Raw genomic sequence first — 17,789 nt, 5'->3', positions numbered from 1 at the left:
TGAACTTAAGGCATTAGAAAGGCCTAAGTATTGTATATAGATATGATTAAGATACTACTACAACTTCCTATTGAATGAAAAATCTTTATCTATTATAGAAATCTTGTATTTTTTATGATATCATTGGAATCATCAATTAGAGCTTAAGATGGAAAAGTGTAAGAAAATAGACTTATTAAAGGAATTGAGTTTATTTAAGAATAAAAAGTATTTTGTTTCATAATTGAATTTAGAATAAATTGCGTCTTTACATTTTGATTTAGATGGAAAATAAGAAGGGTTTATATTTGTTTTTTAATTTCTGAATTAGATTGTGGATTAGTTTTTCAATTAACATTTCAGATCACACTCTATAATACATCATTAGAATTTATATTCATGAATTATAAATTTTCATTGTATAAATAAAAAAAGACCAAAGAGAAAATATCAGTGAGGGGCAGAAGGAGGTAACGAAGCACCTTCCTATTGTAGATATTATGGATATGAAGGAGGCATCTGTTTTGGCCAAAAATATGACCAAGGGAACAAAGATTACTTTAGTGGTGAATTTTTCACATCAGCCACATTGGAAATGGCGAATATTTTGTACCGACAGGGGGTGGCCATGTCACCAGAACATTATCAATTTTCGTCAAAGTCACGACCCAATGGCCATATGTTTTATGCAATTAAATGTTTCTATGCGATGATTTCGCCAATACAATATATGGTGAACACACGGTAAATTTAATTGTTTCGCCTACACTCTCTGAGGTTGCCTTAATAGATGACCTTAATTCGCCTATAGGCATGTGAAGATTTGTTAGCCAGGGGGACCCAATTCGTCTGACATATTGCCGATGTGTGTCTCCATTCACCCCAACTTTCGCCAACTATATTGTATTTGCCTATTATTTGGACGACCTATAATCACCTCGAAAATTACATAAGTCATATTTGGACGACCTATAATCGCCTCAAAAATTACATGTCATGTTATAGTTACGCGAGATTCACCAAATATTTGTATACCATATAAAATTCTCGTGGAATTCACTATATAAGGCTTGGTATAAATACATGCAAAGATCAGATCTATCTCAACACAATTTGGTGGGTTCTAGGCTCTGAATTCTTATCAATAGCGAAGTTTCAGACCAAGGAAAATCATTGTTGTTGACTGTATTGGCGACTGCTAGTGACCTAAAGAGTAAAGCCTAAAGGTGAGCAATCATATTTTTGAAGTGGTATATTATACATTATAGTCTATTATTGCTTCTTCAGCAAATTGATATTTTTTTGGCAGTCTTTATTTCGTTGGAGATGTCGAATAGGAAGAGGGGTAGGAAACCTAAATGTGGGGAAGGTCAGGAGAGGCCAACAAAAAGCAGAATGTTGTCTTCATACTTTGGCATTGGAAAAGATTGTGGTACTGGTGAAAATCAAGAAGGTACATCATCACAAGTACAAGTACAAGTACAAAATTTGCCACCTACACCGCATCTTGAATACGACAGCGAACCTAATATCTCAAATCAGGATGATCTTGAAGAAGATTATCTGGTAGATACCCAAGATAGCCGGAATGATACAATCGACTTGGGTGATAATGCCATTGATGATAATGCACGGAAGGGGAAAAGAAAAGCCATATCAAAAAAGGGTGAACCACAATCAAAAAAGGATAGGGAGTGGGATATGTCAATGAAGAATTTTCAAATTAATTGGGCATCAAAGTATCCATTCATTGAACCAGTGGAGAATCCAATTGAAGGCGAGCCTCCAATAGAGTGCAAGTGTAAGATTTGCACTTGGAAACATAACAAGGAAATTAGGTTGCAGCTAAAATTTGACACCATAGAAAAGCATATGGGTAAAGTTTATGAAAAACAAATGATAGACAGGGTTGAAAAATCAGTGATAAGATGGAAACAAAGGATAAATGTAAGCATGTGAGGAATGCCGAAGAGTATTATTTTCATGAGAAATTACAGACGAAGCCTGCTGAAGTTAAAGGTTCTATTGAAGTTGTTTTTGGAAAAGCAATGCAAATAGAACATCTGGAAAAAGTTGTTCAGTTAAGCGTTGTTTTTCATATTTTGAGCAGAGGGCGTACTATGACAGATTTCCCATCAATTACTGGTTTATTACACTTTTTGAAAGTTCCTAACTATCCTAATAGACACTGGTCAATAAACAGTGGATGGGAATGGGCAAGTTGTCTTGCTGAGGTTGAAAAAGAAGATGTACAAGAAAAAACAAGAGAGTCAAACTTCATTGCATTTTCTTTAGACAAAGTTACGGCAGTAGACAATACTTCATGGGTATGCATGCATGTTTATACTGTAGAGAATCATACCCGCCAACCTCATCTACTATCTGTTGCTAAAATGAAGGAGAGTGCGACAACGGAAAATTTATTTCAACTAGTAAAGAGAAGTTTAATTGAATATGGAGGTATGGATGACATGACGGTAGCCAAAAATTTGGTTTGTGTTGGAGCAGATGGAGCTTCAGTAATGCAAGGTCACAGGGTCTTTGTACAAAGATTGAAACTTCATTTGCATCGTACATTACTACAATTCACTGCATGGCTCACAGAATGAATCTAACTTTTGGAATTGTGAGCAAGTTTGCTTTAGTTAAAAAAATTGAAATTTTAATCAAAGAGCTCTACTCACACTTCTGTCGAAGTCCCAAGCAATTTATGGAATTTCAACACTTTGCTAATGGATTAACTAATGGGAACAAGCTTCTCAAGGATAATGATATCAAATGGATCTCTTTGGATGGTCCAGCACATCAAGTGTTTTCAGAATATCCATCATTGATTGGACTATTTCACACGACTCGAGACGAATCAGATCAACTGAAATTTCCTAAACTTCTTGGCAAGTTAAGTAATTTAGAGACACTCTTAACTTTAGCAGCTCTTCTGCCCATGCTAGAGGAAATGAGGAATATTATGAAAGCTTCCCAAAAAAGAGCTTTGTATATTGCAGAATATGCTACGCTGCGTAAGATGACATGCATGACCCTCAACAATCTCTATCGAAATCAACCAACACTATCTGATGAAAAATTTGTTAAGTGGCGGACACCCACAGATTTGAAAAATCCTGATAACTTTTTACAAATCGGTGCAGGCGGGGAGGTATGTGTCAATGTACGGGGAGTTGAGATACCAATGCACTTCTATGCCACGATCGACCCGAGGAACCAGGAAAGCACCCCAGGAAGAAACTAGCAAGAGTTACAAAGGAAGATTTCGACAAGATTGTTGAGACTGTAACTACTTCTATGAAGAAAATTGCATATGATCTTTCCTCACAAATTAGAAGCAGATTCCCTCCTGACAACCTACTCGAAGCCATGTCTATTGTGTTTCCTCATTATTGCAGCCTCAACAATGCATCTGATTTTCGAAGTAAGCTACTGACTTTGGTAAAACAATTTTGCATATCCAGATAATTTAATGGAGTAATTATAAATGGAATATTAGACGAAACTTATCTTTGAGAGCAATCATCTCGTTTTGCATACACTATGAAAGAACAATATGCCAAAATGGAGAACCCCCGCGAAGAGGGATCAGTAACAAGGCTTTGGAAATATATAGCTGAAAACGCATCCTTGCGTGATTCAATGCCAGAATATGTGAAGCTTGTTGATTTATGTCTTACCATGATATTGGGTTCGGTGGAAGATGAGAGAGTTTTCAGTGCTTTGGGGTTCCTAAAATCAAAGCTAAGAAACAAACTAGACAAAAATTTGGAAAATTGCTTGAGGCTCTATACATCTAGGTATGATGTCCACACTTTTCCTTACGATAGGGCACTGCAAATTTAGAAGTCCAAATGTGAAAGAAGAGGTTTGGGCAACACTTCAAACCAAAATGCCAGTGGGACTACTGGACCTACTGGTAGCATTGAGATGTAGTTCGGCGAAGATATGTAGACTCAAACTCAGAGTGAAGAAACCACATATGAGAATCAAGAAAGCACTGAATTTGATGAGGATGAATGGCAACTATAAGAGATTGGTATTTATTAATCTTATTACAGTATCTCATCATTTATATTACAAAAGCGTATTACTTTTTGCAATTAGAATTTAATATTGATTTGTAATTGTATTTTTCAACTTTCTATTTCCAGATTAAAAATAGCATAATAAAAAAAAACCATGATGTGTTTATTGATATAGAGATGTTTATTGTTTATTTATACATGTTTGAGTCTCAAATCTGTGTGATACATTTCAGAACCATATGATACAATTCATTCAATAGTAATACACATGTCGAGAACTTAGATTTTCATTAATTCTTTCAAAATATAGCCATATGATACAATTAATTCAATAGTAATACACCAATATGTGTGATTCTCCATGCCAATTGCAAAAGTGAATACAAAGTTTCAGAACCCTTTGCAAAATTGCAAATGACCCTAAATTCCCTTTTATAGAAACAAGGGAGCAACAACAACTTCAGGTCGAATTGCAAGTTTGCAACATGTGAACACTGAACATCAAAATCACAAACTCAGCACATATTTATATGGCCATCACAGGTCGTATTAGCAATTTAACATCTACTACATGTTTGATGTCTCTTGTTCAAAAAACAAAGTTTAAAATTAAATATTAATTCACACCATGACAAATTAAACATAGATAATAGCAGTGCCTAAAACCTACTAATCAGAAATAGAGAAATGCATAAATGTTAAAGCAAGGGAGAATTTGAGTATACAAATTTACTGGCTGAAGTTTTGCACTGTGCATCATAGATTCATAGGCTGGCCGCTAGATTAGCAAAATAGCAATAGCGAGTGCTATTTTTTTCCTATTCATAAAATAGATTCATAGGCTGGATTAGAAAAATAGCAAACTGAAAAAACATAAAACCTTGAAATTAAGAATAAAAGAAGAAAATTGTGCAATACATACTATGATTCTTAAGAATTATGTGTCAGTTTTTGTAGCGTGCTCCACTCTTCGTCTAATGGAAGGTCAATATTCTATAAACTATGGAAAGTCAACTCCAACTTCGTCAACATTCCATATTTAGAATATTTACTTGACATCACTATTTCATCCAATACCAAATTTAGAGTTGTAAATGGTTGGATGAATTCCAAAAAGCTTTTGGGAGTTGTGTCCTTTGGAAGCGAGTCTAAATCAGACTTCATTTTTATCTCCTTGTTTTTTTTGTAAGCTTCTTCTCCAATGAATTTATTTGATGTGTCAACAGGCATAGGCAAACCAAGTTTAATCAAATTATTTTCTTTTCTTGCAGCTTCACTATCTTTTTTCCACAACTGTCCACAACTTCTGATGTTTCCCTTAGCTTCTGGCATTTTTGAATGATAGATGATGTCTTAACTGTGGCATCAATGCGGCTCTTAATTCCCTTGGATGCCAAGTAGCTGTCACTGGAACTGTAGACTACTTTCAAAATCTTTTTTGTCATTTCCTTTTTTGAATAAACATGTGTGCTCTTCTCATAGTGCCCTTTGATTTTTTTTAAAAAAAATCTCATACTTTCAGTTAATTGAAACCATTCACACAACTTCTCACTCCTCTGCATTATTTGCCGCCAAATGTTTTCTTGTATATACTTCGTTGTATTTTTCATATTATCTTTCAATCTATCCTCCAAAGTTTTTATTTTATCATTTGCATTATGTAGGTCTTCTTTCATTTGTGCACATTTTTTTCTTTCTTCCTCTACTTCCTCTTGCAAATGTTTTTCTTTTTCCTTCCCATGATCCAATAGGTCATGTAATTTTCTCATTTCGGTGGCAACAGACTCATAACTTTTGTATAATTTTTGAAAACTGGCTTTTTCCTCAACAATTGTTTTACTGCTTTTAGCCAGTTTTTCTGTCAGGTCCTTCAATTCTGCATCCTTCTTCTCCTGCTCTTCAATTTCTACTACAGAGCCTGAATTTTTTATCCTTTTATGTAAATCATTGCACTTGCTATCTGTTGCTTTCCTCCTTGATTTATTGTTTTCCAAGTCTGCTTGTAACTTTTCTATTTGTTTGTCCAGTTTATTTCTTTCTCTCTCCACCTTTAGCAGTGAAGTGTAGACCACTTCGTTAGTCCTTTTTGACACACTAATTTTGTCCACATTATGTACTTTGAAAAAATCCATTTGGAGGGTGCTAACTTGAAATTGAGAGGGATCTATCTGACTGTGTGGTGGATTTTTATCTTTAGATGGGCCCGGGGGCATAACAACCATGAACTCCATCATATCTTTCTGTGGGTCATATGTTGGAAATACCTTGTTCCTTGCAGGTTGTTCATTTACAACTTCAGACATAGAATTCCTATGAAATGCTTTCTTTTTTTCTTTTTTTGTTTTTGTTGTGTGTTCATATTTTTCATAGTAACCACGAAATTGAAAATCTAGGCTTGTTGAAGCAATTGAATGTTTGAAAGGTGACATAGGAATACCATAGGCTCCAGTTCTACTTATTCCTATGGTTTTAACCAATGCTTGACCAGGATTACCAACAACAGTTCCTAATGTTGTCCCACTCCCACTGACACTTTCATGTGTAGTTTTCATAGTCTTTTGAGGTGTGTGATCTGAAGCTGCAAATGATTGATTTGTAGGGTCAGTTGCACTTGATATAGGATTCTCAATAGTATGAGATTGAGTATCTACCTCTAGTGGCCTCTTGCGAGAGATATTTTGTTGTTGCCCTTGTCCAACACCAAGACAACTAGTATCAGTAGTAGTACCCATGCCAACCCCACCAATCACAACGGCACTTGACTGAACAATAATAAGAATACTATCCCCAGATTCCCCACCAGTGGCAGTGGCACTTGATTCACCACCAATGGGAATACCATGATGTGGTGGTGGTTGTGGATTTGAACCTGAAACAAATGTAGGTGGACCCTGAGGGTAATGAGTAGTACCTATTCGTGATGAATCTAAAGAATCAAGTCCAATGACTAGTTTATAAGGACCTTTTGATTTTGACTATGATGGAAGTTGTACCTGAAGTGGATACCAAATGCCCTCTCCTCTGGGACCTAGACCACCACCTTCAAAACCCATTTTTTCCACAAGGTTTGCCCCTTTGCTATATTTTTCTTTCATGGACTCACTGACTCCACCTAATATTTTTGGGACTGTAGTAGTTGTTGGAGGGGGCTCAACGGCAACCTCATGCTCATCATCATCATCTTTAGTCCCGCCATGCTCCATATCCCACAATTTGCTAAACTTTGCATCCTCGTCAATGCTCTCAAATTCTACACTTGTCTTTGGTTCACCGAGATTCCTCCTCATAGTCCAAAAATCATTTATTTTAGTTTGAGTGAAATAATTCTCTTTACATTTGTGCAAAATTGATTTGGGAATAGATTTGTTAGATGGATTAGCAAATTTTAGGTAGAAATTGTAGGACCTCCTATTTTGGATGCCCTAGCCCTTCTTTGTTGTCCTCTCTATGTGCATTTGCAATGCCATAATTTTTGATGAAATTTCTTCTGTTGAAATTTTTTTATCAGCTGCAATTTTCTCCATCTCTTTTTTAACCTCATCCCAGGAGTCCATGTTTCTAAGTTTTTTCTAGCAATGGTTTACTTTCATGTTGACATAACGCTGAAGAGTTCCCATTTTTCTTAAGCCTTGCTTGAACTACACTGATTGGATCATACTGCCAGAGACCCTCATCGCCAAAGTTAAAAACTGTCAAAAAATCATGTGCCACATTGAATTCTTTTCTCTCAAATGTGAACCCTCCACATGAGAAAGGCAAGGAGGGAAATATGCTCTTCTTTTTCTGACCATGGAAGTGCCTATCTGTTCTCTCCAATTGTCGTACATACTCTAATGCAAATACCCTGTCTGTCACATGTATTGGAAGTCTGTATGGTTTTACTGCCAATCTGTAAAACCTTAACACAGTGAATTCTTCCATGAAGAACCAGGCAGCCAATTCTATTTGACTTCTGAATTGAATGCAATCTCTACAAGACACGGGCAACCTAGGCTTTGGAGTGCTTGTAATTTTATTATACATTGGTGCCAAAAAGAAGTCTACAAAATGGTTGTAGTTTTTTCTCTTATCATGCATCCTTATCTTTGGGGTCCAATCATATATTGGACACTCTGTTCTCTTCCCAATCTTCTCATCAATCTTATAGCTCACAATTTGAAGCTTGTTGGTCTCGAATATTGCATGATACTTGGATAGGAGGAGATAGCACAAGTAGGATGAGAACCTAAATGTCTTACATGAACCTTTTTTGATCATCAGTAATTGTTTTTGCATGGATTTTACAATGTGCTCAATAAAATTATATCTTACTGGCTGACCTGCACAATGGATATTATAAATCATTTCAAGAAGGCTTGCACCCACTTCCCTATCATTTTCCAATCCCAGGCAAAACGACAGCAAGGAAATAGTATCCCTAACCCATGGAACAAATATTTTAGAATCATAAGGAGGCTTATGATTCTGATCCAACACAATACCAGTACCAATCTTTATTAGACCTTTGATAAATGAATCTCTGCGACTTGGATCGAGACTCTCATAATTCCCTACCAGCTTTTCAAGGTCAATTTGGACGTTTGAGTTTTGGGTTTCAAATCCTAGGTTCAACAAACGAGCAAATTCTCCCTCGTTTATGGATAGAATTTCCTCTTTTGTATTTTTATTGACAATTTCTTTTTTATCTTCATCATAATTTTCGGCGCAAACCATGACAAAATCAGGGCAAGGGAATAATTCAGGTAACACCATGCTTCCCAATCCAACATCCCACGATGCGATTTTATTTGTTTTTTGTTTTAACATTGGGTTGAAAATGGTAAATTTTGCACTGGATGCATCTGTCACCTTACTAGACAATGTATATCTAATATCTAATGATACGCTTTTCACCATGGATAGCAAGGTCATAAATATCATGGTATTCATCAGTGAAACCTGGTGTTTTAACCAATTCGGTTAGGTGCATTTTATTTTTCACTTGGCTTCTTGTTGAACTTTTGCTTCCCATTTTCCCCATTACTATTATTGTTAATAATTTAAAATAATGCTAGATAAAAACTTGAAAATGCTAACCCTCAAATTGGACCATGAGATTACCAAAAGAAAAAAATGCTAACCCTCAAATGGAGGTGTTCTAGATTTTACCCAGAAATTGAAATTTCTAGTTCACTAGATTGGCACAGACAGTCTCTGTTGCAACTTGAATTCCTCAATCTAGTAGTTGTTTCTGAATCTCCCTCGATTTACAGGTTTGTCCAAGAAATGAAAGACGATTATTATTTATGAGTCTCTTATTTTGAAAACTCTGAAAAGTAGAAAAGTAAAACCTAAAGGGCAAAATATCTAGAATCATGTTGTAATTTTATTAATTATTATTAATAACTATTCGATGCCAGAGGAAAAAATATTCATTACTTCAGTATAAATTCTGAGGACATTAAGAATCATGTTGTAATTTTATTAATTATTATTAATAACTATTCGATGCCGACGGACAAAACATTCACTACTTCATAACTTCAGTATAAATTTTGAGGACATTAAAAGGAATACGTTCGATTCCGGGCGAAGTTCTCCCAAATGTGTTCACTTCCCACATTCGGGCCAAAATCCACCCTAAGTCGTTGATCTTTGCTCATCCAATGGACGAGGTACCAAGGTTACCTGTTGTAACTTTACGGGTCTATTTTTTAAGTCTATTTAATAATTTTAAACTTTCGCCCGAAAAAGTGCTTTATAGAGTTACTTATATTTAATTAAATTCAAAACATTTCTGTAGATCAGGAATTTGGGAAAACATCAAAGCAATATCAATTAGCTAACCACAAAGCTAAATTGTAATGAAAAGAAATCCTAATACATTCAATAAAGGCATGAAGATGAAATACTAAAATAAAATGTAAACCAAAGCATGTATCTCCTTCATTGTTCCTCCATTGTTCTTCTTTCACCTTCAAATTTGATGTGGATCTCACCTACAAGTGCAAAATTGCAAGTGGAAAGCAATTTGTTGATGAAATTCGTAGCATAAGGTTATTTGAAAATGTGATTGATTTTGAAAATGTGATTGATTCCTCATTTCATTGAAGAAAATCATCCAATTTATAGACAAATTGGAGAGAGGAAAAGATTAGCATGAAGAGATTTGAAAGGAAATTCAAATCAAGAATGGCAAAATTATGACAAATGACAATTTTCTATGCAAGGAGTATGACAAATTATGACATGTTGCTATGCAAAATGCATGATAAATTATGGCAAGTGGAAGCATAAACATAGGAGAAAATGAGGGAATGAAATTAGGGGAAATATTAGAAAAATTAAAGAAAATAGGAGAAATTAGAAAATTAGAAAATTGACGAAAAAGATGAAATAGAAACTAGGTGAATTAATTAATAGGTTTTCATCCATTAATTAATTCATGAAAGAGACCTAGGACTAAATAAATAGATTTATTTAACCCACAAAAAAGAAGAAAAGGATTAAATGAACAAATCATAAAACACTAGAAATAAGAGGACAAGGAATTAGGTCAAGACAACAAGAAATTAATGTAGGTTTGATCATGATTTTGATTGATAAAGGACCAATGTTGATAAATGATTGAGACTGGTTGAAAAAATCAATGACAAGTTGACCAAGATTGACAAGGAGATCAAATTGATAGGCACCAATTGACAAGGAACAATGACTAATTGATCCAAATTGACATGATTGAAAAGGACAACGATCGATGACAAATCGATCGCAAAAATGACAAGATTGACCAGGACAAGGATCGATGATGAATCGATTGCAAAATGACGAGATTGACAAGGACGAGGATCGATGACAAATCGATCGCAAAATGACGAGATTGACAAGAGGACAAGGATCGATGATGAAACAATCGCAAAATGACGAGATTGACATGGACGAGGATCGATGATGAATCAATCGCAAAATGACAAGATTGACAAGAAGACAAGGATCGATGACGAATCGATCGCAGAATGACGAGATTAACAAGGACGAGGATCGATGACGAATCGATCGCAAAATGACAAGATTGACAAGGACGAGGATTGACAAGACCAAATTCGAAAGCGAGAAAAATGAGGAATGTAGAAGAAGGACTCGATGCTTGCAAATGATAAAGACCAAGCGCCCAACATAGAAGAAATGTTAATGCGACGCAAAAACCCTAAAATAAGGCAATGCGCAAATGTTAAAGTATGACTCTGCAAGCGTTGACCATTTTTAGATGTCTACATTTTGTCCCTCTTTGAGACAATGCGATTCTAAGCGTTGTTTCAAAGAACAATAATGAAAATGCCCCAGACAATAACAATGACATATGCATGCCCCCTCGAGGAATTGGCCGAAAAAATCCAGAAAAGAGGCCAATTGATCGATAAGAATGATAGAAGATGATAGGTTCGAACGGATTAAAAATCGGAGGTCGGATGCACAAATGACAAGCAGTGGAAGGCACAAAAGACCGCGACCAGACTAACGGAAGAAATGTTAGTAAGAAGAAATTAGACAAAAAACAGTTAGAGATGAAGGAAAAGTTGCTTTCACAAATGCACATAAGTAGGTGAGAACCTTTATTTATTGTAGCAAAGCAGATGCAGAGCATCATGGCATTGAAGGCCAAAGCTAGAACGCAACCCCTTTTGCAAAAGACAGACACATCGCACACAAGGAATGAGTGAAGCATCCTAGGGTGCATACATCAAGGGTCGAGGTATGTGTGGCGTTCACAAAGCGAACGTACTTATCACAGACACCCAATGATATAGCTGCCCCAGTTTGTGATAAACATTCCACAAACAACAAACACAACAAAAAAAGGAAAGGGACCATGAACCATCTCGGTCACTCTAAATCACTCAGTGACATCATCGAGCAACATAGGAACATGATCAAAGCCAAAGATAAATCAATAAAAAGATAAGACGCACAAATTCAACCAAGTCAAACAAACATTTTGATCGTCATTGTCAAAAGTGAAAAACAAGAATGATCATGTTGTCTGATTTCAGGGAATGCGGTACCTCGTCTAAGACAAGACACAGTCTGGTTTTGAGTATACCACACCCTGCATAAGACCCATGATAATAGTGACAAGGACAAATGATATTGATGCTGATTGATTGATATGACAATTTTGATCAATTTGAATGTCTGGTTTGATTGAAAAGTTCATCTGTTAACGCGTGATTTCAGTTAAAGGACAATGTTGTAACATGTTATCTATTTGTTGTCTACACAAATGTTTGATCGATTTGTCATTGGATGTATGCTCAACGATCTGTCTATGCACAGAGGGTACCATTTATTGACAAAATGCAAAATGCCAAAGAAATTGTTTTTGGATTTTGATGTTTTAAGATTTTTTTTTTGTCATTTTTTCAGGACTTTATTTGATTTTTTAGAGATTTTTTTCAGGACATTATTTGATTTTTAGGGATTTTTTTCAAGACATTAAACGATAAGAAAGCTCCAGTCCACACGCAGCAATAACTCCAGTAATTGATCATGACAAGGGGTGTGCACCCAACGAACATTTGAAAAAAATATACAGCGACCAGGACCGAAACATATGCACAAGGACTGGAAACCTGAGTATGCAAGACAATGATGTTGACCAATCACAGGCTTGGAACAGAACATTGGGTTAGGGCAAGGATAAGCATGATAAACCTGCAAGGGGAAAGTATAGCTAGGGGTCATGATAGATGATGGAGCAATAATCTTTTACACATGGCGCCTATTTGCCAGGTTTTCACCATGGTACTTGCCCAAAGTGCCTGTTTGCCAGGTTTTCACCAGAGGATGAATTATTTTTCTTTACTTTTGTTCTTTTCAATTTTTTCACTTTTTATTTGATTTTTTTTTTTTCTTTTTGATTTTTTTGTGTTTTTTTATTTTTATTTTTTTTTTGTATTTTTGCAGGATCATATTTGAAGAACTGCTGACAGAAAACTATGTCCAGTACTTTCGAAGATGCATGCTATTTACAGGATCTAACAAAGGTTCACCTTCTGGGGTTGCAAGTTGATATGCCCCCGAGCCATAGGCTGCAATAACTATGAAAGGCCCAACCCAATTAGGCTCAAACTTTCCTTTGATGATATCAGTAGATTGTGCATTCTTCGGGTTCACCTTTAAGACCAAATCTCCCACTTTGAAGTGTCGCCCTTTGACCTTCCTATTATAAGAGCGACGGAGACGGTTTTGATATGCCTGTAAATGTGTCAGGGCTGTCTGACGTTTCTCATCTAACATCTCAAGCTGATGCAACCAAGAGACTCTGTGCATTTCATCATCAATCAAATGTTGCAAGGAAACACGCAAAGAGGGAATTTCCACTTCCAAGGGTAAAATGGCTTCTGCACCATACACCAAGGAATAAGGTGTTGCACTAGTAGGTGTGCGGATAGAAGTGCGATAAGCCCATAGTGCTGGATTCAACTGTACATGCCAATCTTGACCAGCGTCATTGACAACCTTTTTCAAGATCTTAATGATGGTTTTATTTGATGCTTCAGCTTGACCATTACTTTGTGGATAATAAGGACTGGAGAAACGGTGTTGGATGCGAAATTTTTCATAGAGTTCCTTGACATCTTTATTTTTAAATGGATGGCCATTATCTGTGACAATTGCAAGGGGAACTCCATATCTGCATATGATATAATTCAGTAGGAACTTTGAAATTTGAACACCAGTGATATAGGTCATGGGGATAGCCTCGATCCATTTTGTAAAGTATTTTGTGGCCGTGATGATGAATTTGTGTCCATTTGCAGATGTCGGGTGAATCTTGCCAATAAGATCCAATCCCCATTGAGAAAAGGGCCACGGAGATATGACGGAGTGAAGTTCTTGGGCTGGTGCATGAATGTAATTTTCGTGGATTTGGCATTTGTAGCATTTCTTGACAAAATCATGAACATCATTTTCCATAGTGGGCCAATAGTACCCAACACGAATCAACTTTTTAGCTAGACTCAGACCATTGAAATAGCCCCCACATATACCATCATGAACCTCGTGTAAAGTTGTTTGTGCCTCGTCAGAATCCAAACACCTGAGGAGGGTGTGGTCAAAGGAACGACGGTAAAGGGTGTCTGCGATGATGACATATTTGGCTGTCTAGCGGATGAAGGCTTGACGTTGGTTAGAGGAAAGGTTAGGTGGTCAGGTTTGGGATTTCAAATATTGATAGATGTCATTGTACCATGGGGAATTAGGACCAAAAAGAACACACATCATATCTACTGTCGAAATTTCAAAAGAAGGGATAAGCAACTGTTCGACCAAAAATTCACATCTGTCCATATTGTGGGGCATATGTAACATGGAAGCAATAGTTACCATAGCATCTGCTGACTTGTTTTGAATTCTTGGAACTTGACTGAAATGGATAGCCGTAAATTTTGTCTTGAAGAAATCCACCATATGCTTGTATGGAATAAGTTTTTCATCTTTCGTTTCATAGTCATCATTCACTTGACGGATGACTAACTGGGAATCTCCATAGACTTGCAAATGTGTGATGTTCCAGTGGATCGCTACTCAAAGTCCTGTGACCAAAGCTTTGTATTCTGCAATATTATTGGTGCAATGGAAAGTTATTTTGTAGGATTTGGGAATAGCATCACCTTAAGGGGTGACAAACAATATACCTGCTCCGGACCCGAATTTGGTATGGGATCCATCAAAATATAACTTCCATTCATTAGAAGATGTGAGAGCAAAGATTGATTCATCTGAAAAATCCGTCAACATTGGATGATCATCATGAATAGGTGCCTCTGCAAGTTGATCCGCTATGATTTGTCCTTTTATTGCCTTTCTCTCAATGTACTCAACATCAAACTCACTTAAGATCATAACCCACTTTGCTAGGTGACCTGTCAAAGCTGCCCTGCGAAGCAAGTATTTCAAGGGATCAATTTTTGCAACTAGTAATATCTGATGATTTAACATATAGTGTCGAAGCTTCTATGTTGCAAATACCACTGCTAAACATGCCCGTTCAATAGTTGAATAATTCAGTTCATAGCCCACTAGTGTCCGACTGATATAATAAATAGCCTATTCTTTGCCTTTCTCATCTTGTTGGGCTAAGAGAACTCCCAGTGTCGTTTCAGTTGCAGAAATATACAATATGAATGGCTTCCCTTCTATAGGAGGCATTAGAATAGGTGGCGATAGCAGATAATCCTTGAGAGTTTGAAATGTTGATTGACATTGCTCAGTCCATTTAAAAGTGACACCTTTATGCAATAAATGTTGGAAGGGATGACATTTGTCTACCAATTGAGCTATAAACCGGCAGATTGACTGTAACTTCCCTTGTAAACTTCTTAGTTGATGGAGATTGGAAGGAGGAGGCATATCCATTATTACTTTAACTTTTTCAGGGTCTACTTCGATGTGTCTATGAGAAACAATGTACCCTAATAATTTGTCGACTGTGACACCAAAGACACATTTCTTTGGGTTGAGTCTGAGCTTGTAGCTTTCCATTCGATCAAAGATTGGGCCAAGGATGGCTAGATGACTATCTCTTGTGACGGATTTGCATAATAGGTCATCAACATAGTCTTCCATCAAAGTATGCATAAAATCATGGAAAATCGTTGTCATAGCTCTTTGATATGTTGCTCCAGCATTTTTAAGGCCAAAAAGCATCACATTCCAGCAATAGGTACCCCAAGCACATGTGAATGCAGTCTTATGTTGATCTTCAGGAGCAATGTGAATTAGGTTATATCCGGAAAAACCATCCATCAATGATAGCATCTCATATCTAGCAGTCATGTCAACTATGATGTCTATATTCGGCAGTGGAAAGTCATCTTTAGGGCATGCTTTATTAAGATCCCTAAAATCCGTATAGATTCTGATGCCCCCAGTTACTTTGCTAACTAGTACCAAATTTGAAATCCAGTCTGCATAATCAATGGGTCTGATAAAGCCCACATCTAATAATTTCTTTAGTTCTACCTTGACCAAGAGAGCCACCTGGGGATGCATCTTTCTGAGTTTTTGTTTGACGGGCTTGGCATCTGATTTTAATGGCAAGTGATGAAGGACTAATTTTGGATCAAGGCCAAGCATATCTGCATAGGACCATGCAAAACTGATCTTCTTCTCAAGAAAGAAATTGACAAAATCTATATTTTCCTGTTTTGAGAGAGAAGCAGCGAAATGAATGACCTTAGGGTTGTCAAGTGTACCCAAATTTATCTTTTCAGTCATTTCCACGAGCAATGTTGATTTATCCTGACTTGACGAGGGTATGTCCAAACTTCCACCTTTGGGCACCTCAGAGAGGTTTTCACCTACAGGTACGTCTTTTATTTTTACTTTTTCATGATCAGAGAGTGCCTTACAGTTTTCACTCAAAGACCTATTCTTTTGATTTTTTACTTTTTCTTTTTCATTTTTATGACTAGAAGATGGAGTTGACTCCCCAAAATATGTTGTAGAATCTAAATCAATAGCAAACCTTGCCTTATGATCACCTTGTGGTATGCCTTCCCGTAGTCCAAGGAATTCTGCAATTGCTTCGTCATTTTGAAAACAATCCAATTTGAGTGGTTCTTGTTGGTCCTATTGGATAAGCTGTGGATAGACAAGGGGCATGTCATCATCGATTTTAAGGAGAGAGAGGGCCGAGATGGTAAAGATGTAAACGTTCATGGTATCACTGTCTAAACTACTCGTATCTGATCCGGAGCTTGGGTCCCAGACTGACGCTATCCAAGCATTAGGACATGTTTTGGGAGGGGGAGTTATTTCATGTTTGTCTTCCATGGGCAAATCATCAAGGTCAAGGAAAATATCTTCGAGGGCATAGGAGCTAGAAGAAAAGGAACTCCATTCCCATTCATTGGAATCAGTTTCAGGTTGGATATCCTCGGGTGTTGTTTCATCATCAGAGTCACACCCTTTTCCACACGTGGTCACTTTGGTAGACGAGGTTCCAATTCGCAATGGTACAAAATCTAATCCTCAAGTTGAATGTCGCATCTTGGGTATAATAGGTTCTAGTCTTCCTTTCTTGTCAGGGCCCAAACCACTGCAGCCATCATATCCCTTTTTCTGCAGCATAGTAAACCCTTTGCCATACCACTCCACTGACAACCTGACAGGTGGTGTCTTAGTTGGATCCTTATAAAGTCAATCTATGACATCATCATCCAAAGTTTCTTTGTCAAGTTTACCCCATCTTGTAAATGTAGTGGGGGGCTGATATTGAATGACTATCTTAGGTTCCTTTTGCAACAAATGTGGTTTGCCATGTGATTTTGGAGATATTGATAAATTCCCAATGAGGAATGTTTGAGCCATTGAATACTCTCCGCATCCTTGGTCCTGTATCTTCAATTTTCCTTTGACAGCATCTAACAATTCATTAGGATCCACATAATTATGTGAGTGGGCCTCCCTATTGACTGGGACTTGTTGCTTCGGGGAATCCTTTATATTAGCACAAAATTGAAATGGATTACGATCTCCTGGAATTGTTATCTCAGTCCCATTGTAAGGATATTTTAAACACTGATGATAAGTAGATGGAACTGCTTTCATTGCGTGGATCCATGGATGGCCAAGAATCATATTGTAAGGGAGATCAAGGTCTAGGACCTACAGGAAAGTGTTTTTTGTCACTGGACCGACTCTAATAGGCAATGAAATTACCCCTTTAGATGGACGCTCAGCACCATCATATGCTTTGATTATTATTCTTCTGGAAGAATCAATGTCATT

The sequence above is a fragment of the Cryptomeria japonica genome, chromosome 5 (genome assembly GCF_030272615.1).
Source record: "Cryptomeria japonica chromosome 5, Sugi_1.0, whole genome shotgun sequence".
NCBI classification, from domain to species: Eukaryota; Viridiplantae; Streptophyta; class Pinopsida; order Cupressales; family Cupressaceae; genus Cryptomeria; species Cryptomeria japonica.
This window is presented reverse-complemented; position numbering follows the sequence as displayed.